Raw genomic sequence first — 4,812 nt, 5'->3', positions numbered from 1 at the left:
ATGGAAGAAGCCCTTCAAGTATAAAACACTTTCTTCTTCTTTCTTTCTTTCTTTCTTTCTTTCTTTCTTTCTTTCTTTCTTTCTTTCTTTCTTTCTTTCTTTCATTGCTTAAGTAAAAACTGGTATGGTGGTCTTCAGAAGGAATTTCTCTCTCTCTCTCTCTCTCTCTCTCTCTCTCTCAGTCTCTCTATAAACTTTAGACATTAAATAAATTCACCATGTGTGTGTTCTTTGGCGAACTGGTAACTATTAATTTAATGTGACATTTCCTTCTTAGTTTTCTTCCTAGAGAAAAGAAATCAAATTTAAAATTAAACATTATAACCCTTATTATTTCATTCTCTGTAACTGCATAAAATGGTTTAAAATGAGATTAGTATGTATTTGAGAGAGAAATTTGCAGGTTAACCTTCTTGATATTAGTTAATTACAACCTTCTGTGAGCCTATAGTAACCTTATTTCCAGGGTTAGAGCCAGTTTTTTGCATTAGTTCTTCCAAAGGGACCACATGTCAAATATCCTTGGAACAGGGTACAATTTAAATTACTGGTGGTCTACTAGTTATTTTCAGTCTAGGAGAACAAACACCAGATGTATTATAGACAGACTTTAAAGGGCATTATAAAGGCAAGGGGAGAATGTTCTATTTCTCAAGTTGTGGGATCCACCCATTGTTGTTTTGTATAATAATCTCAGTCTGGAAGAATTCAATTCATTTTTATCATCATACTCTTTGAAATTATTCCATGAATGAAGAGTCCACAAAGCAACCTCATATAAATAAGCAAGACATAATTCAGTATCTATCCCTAGCAAGAGACTTGGAATTTGCATGCCTGATCTAAAGAGAGAGATTGATGATGCACAGTGTGGCAAATCTTATTTAAATTTACTTGATAATGCCCTGTGGTTTTGTTCGAAAATAAAATGTTTACTGATTCAAGAAACAGTTTAGAAAGATTGTCTGCAAAATGAATCTGCTTAATTAAGGGTGAAACAAGCTTTAAAGCCCAAATCATTTTTGTTCTCTGTGGGGCAAGGTTTTCCTGGGGATTTTGCTGATTTTTCCAGCTTCTCCTTTATAATCCCCTGTCCATTTCCCTTCCCTGATCTCCAGCCATACACTGCCTTCAGGGTGACACTGACACTCAGCACAGCCATTAACCATGATTTTGCTAACTGCTCAGTGAGGCCTGGTGTGAATTGATGGCCACCGTCGCCAGCTGTGCAAAGCCTTTGATCTTTATTTACATTTTGATTTCGTGTTTTGGTGCTGGTGGAGATTTTCTAGCCAACACTGGTTAAATGGATTTAAAATTCCGTACAGGATTCTTTTTAGCCACTATCTAATTAGTGGAAGCCTTTTACGAACCTTTTCAATATAGAGCTAGAGCACAGTGCAGTAACTCCAGCTTATTTTTCCCGCCCATAAAGAAATATATATACACTACGTTTTAAGGTAAACGCATTTCCTATTGCACCTTGGCTATTTCCTAACCCCTCTTAGTATTTCCAGCGAGAGTAATTTAAATAAAAGTCCTTACCATTTGTACCATTTCATAAACTTCACTAAACAACACACATAGTATAATTCACTGGAAAAATTTTTGCATTTTTTATATAACAAAGAAATGCACATCTTTAAGGCATTACTTAGGGAGATCGAGATCAGTCTGGACATTTTAATAAAAGTATCTACCTGTCAATATGTATATTTTAAACTTTTTAAAAATCAGAAGTAGGGGTTGCAGGAATTATCTTATAAGCATGGGTAAATGCGTTATCATTTAAATCTGGAAATTTTAAGTATTCTCATGTATTTTGAAGCAAAGCACATATATAAATATTGCAATAAGTGGAGCAATTTGTACATCGATTGCTATGTTATAAGGGATCAAAGAATTACATGGAGCCAAAGAATATTTAGAAGAGAATGGTATTTCTTTAGACATAAATAAATTTCAAAACATAGACTCTATAATGTTTAACTTGGTTCTTAATGGAAATATGTTGTTTTCATGAGATGAGATCCTGAGATAATCCAGAAGTTCTTTATAAGAAACCTAGAAAGAGCCAACTCTATAGCAACCCGCTGGTCACCTAATGAAATATTTTGAATGATTCAATCTGATGTAATGAGAGGTCTCTAAAAATTTTGGAGATGTAAATGTTCTTTTTTGTCCTTTGAAAGCTTACTATCTGGCACTTTCAAAAACATTTGAAGTGGATGACCACTGTTGACTGAAATGTGGAGCTAGAGCTTTCCTGAAAACATGTGTTTGTTCAAATATAATATACAAGTCTTTTCTTCTGGAAAGGCCTTTCAGCAGGAACTCTCTCAAAGGTTATCGCTTTTTGTGCTGTTATTCCTTAGGGCCAACAGTCATGTCTGCACTTGTAAAAGCTGATTAGTGCCTTGAGTTTTGTTGTTGTTGTTTGCTTATTCTACATATTATCTGCGAGGTGGATATAATTATCCCCATTTGCAGACAAGGAAGTGAAACTCAGAATACTGCGTCCAAGCACACTGTAAGTGAACCGTGCATGTTAAGGACACTGCTAATGGGCTTCTTGGAACTGGAATGTAGGTTAGACAAGTTCTAACTCAAGAAAGTAACTTAGCAGAGTTCTATAGGACAGACCTCAGATTTAGTAGAAAACTTTAAAAATATGTGTCTTTTATTCATAAAATATCTATCGTTTATTTTTTTAACATTCACATTTTGTTCATTTATGTGTCCCCCACTGAAAATACAGGGATGATTAATACAGACCTTGCCCTTAAGGCTTTAAGAAGAGCCTAAGATGGGAGAGAGAGAGAGAGAAAGAGAGAGAGAGAGAGATACACTGTAGATAAAACCATGTGACAAATATTATAATCCGTGCATGGTACACATGAGGAGGGAGAAACTATTGTCTGGTGAAGACAGAGAAGATAGTTCAATGGAGGGTGCTAGGCTGTAACATAGAATGATAAAGGATAATCATAAGCCGGGTGAACTGGATAAGTAAGTATATTCCAGGAAGAGAGGACACTCCATGGACATGCACATGCAAAGTGTGAAGTGCATTTATAAAGCTTGCCTTTAATTCTGACTAGCTTTGGCATTGTTGCATAGAGTAGAGGAATTTGTCAGAAGATGAGACTGGAGATTTTGCTTACAGCTGGGTTGGGAAGGTGCTTGTATCCCAGACTCTGGAAAGTCATCAGTTCCTCAGACAAAGAGATAACATGGTCACATTTTTTTTTTTTTAACATGGTCACATTTCAAGATCGTTCTGGTGTAGGATAAATTTGAGGATGCATAATGAAGACAATGAAGAAATGTAGAAGAGTATTAGAGTAGGACAAGAAGCAACTGATGAGAATGTAAACTAAGTAATAATGAAAAGGAAAGTAATAAAAATTACTTGAACAATGTATGAATGGGTAGGTACTAGGGACAGATTTAATAGAAGAATATTTAAAAAAAAAAGTTGAAACAACTGGTGTTTCTTCTGTAGAAATGTCCCCTAACAGAGAGAAGTAGGAAAGGCAGTAAGAATGTGTGAAGAAACTTTGTACTCCGTTTTGGACATTGGGAGGACTTTCAAAATATCCACATAGATGGTGCCCAGTCGCAGTGAACCTGAATCTAGATCTCAGGGGCAGTTAAGGAGGTGTCATAAGAGCATTGTAGGCAATGGGACTGTATGGAAAGCAAAAATATAGTTATTATGCCTGTAATAACAACAACATGATAAAGATAAACAGGTGCCATCTGTCAGATTCAGTTCTTCAGAGGCAGACTCTGAGACAAGGATGCAGGTATGAGTGATTTATTAAGGAGGCACCCTAGGGGAACATGGCAAAGGAGGGGGAAGGCAAGGCAGGGAAAGAAAATAAGCCAAACAACAGAGTGATCACAAAGTCCTGCAAAGAGTTGCTTTCTCCTGCAGGGGATCTTTGGTTGATTGGTTGATTGATTGATTGATTTTAAGCGATCTCTATACCCAACATAGGGCTTGAACTCATGACCCCAAGATCAGGAGTCACATACTCTCTTGACAGAGCCAGCCAGGCACCCCTGTAGGGGGACTTTGAAGTTTAAATCCTGCTTCATGGTTGTTCTCTCAAGCAAGCAAACCTTGGTTGCTCATAGGCCATTACAGAGGACTAAACTTCCCAAGCCCTAGCAGTCACCTCAGAAAGAGTTACAGGAGCTGGATATTGAAAGTAAAATCATCCAGTGGGGAGGCAGATAAAAGGGCAAACACTGGATGGGGCAGCAGCATCATCCCCACTATCATCTATCCCAGTGCTTATTTTAGGATTTGTTGGTAGAATATTAGGCACTATTTGATATGAGAAGGAGCATGAAATGGCTGAAAAACTCTGGAAGAGGAATGAAGAGACTTGGCTTTTAGTCTCATCTTAGCCCAAAGTAATGGGATTGGCAAGTGTTTTGAAGTCTCTACAGTACAGTTTTCTATCTGTTAAATGGACAAAACAATATTTGTCTTGTTGCCTGGGAAGTAATTTGCTGTAATGAACAACAACAACAACAAAAAAAAGCAAGAAAAATTTCACACTTGATCTTGGCCAAAAGGCCGAGAAGCGATAAAGCAAGAAAAATTTCAAATCCGAGCTGAAGAATCTTTCTCAAATCTTCTTTTTTGAAGTGTTGTGACTGTTAAAAGATAGCCATCTTTCATAAACTTTATATAAATGCCAGGTGCTGTGATCAAGGCCTCTTCCAAATATATTATCAATGCAAGTGTGATTTAAGAACCAGAGAGAAATCAGCTTTATAAGTAATGATTAAAATGTT

General features: G+C 36.7%; 1 pseudogene; it reads right to left on the bottom strand.

The window, feature by feature from the left end:
• Positions 1-4,455: 4,455 nt before the first annotated feature.
• On the bottom strand, positions 4,456-4,603 carry LOC119877263 (annotated as a pseudogene).
• Positions 4,604-4,812: the final 209 nt, after the last annotated feature.

This window comes from Canis lupus, chromosome 18 (genome assembly GCF_011100685.1).
Source record: "Canis lupus familiaris isolate Mischka breed German Shepherd chromosome 18, alternate assembly UU_Cfam_GSD_1.0, whole genome shotgun sequence".
Taxonomy (NCBI): Eukaryota; Metazoa; Chordata; class Mammalia; order Carnivora; family Canidae; genus Canis; species Canis lupus.
Note: the sequence above shows the minus strand (reverse complement) of the source record. Positions and strands in the feature narration are given on the sequence as shown.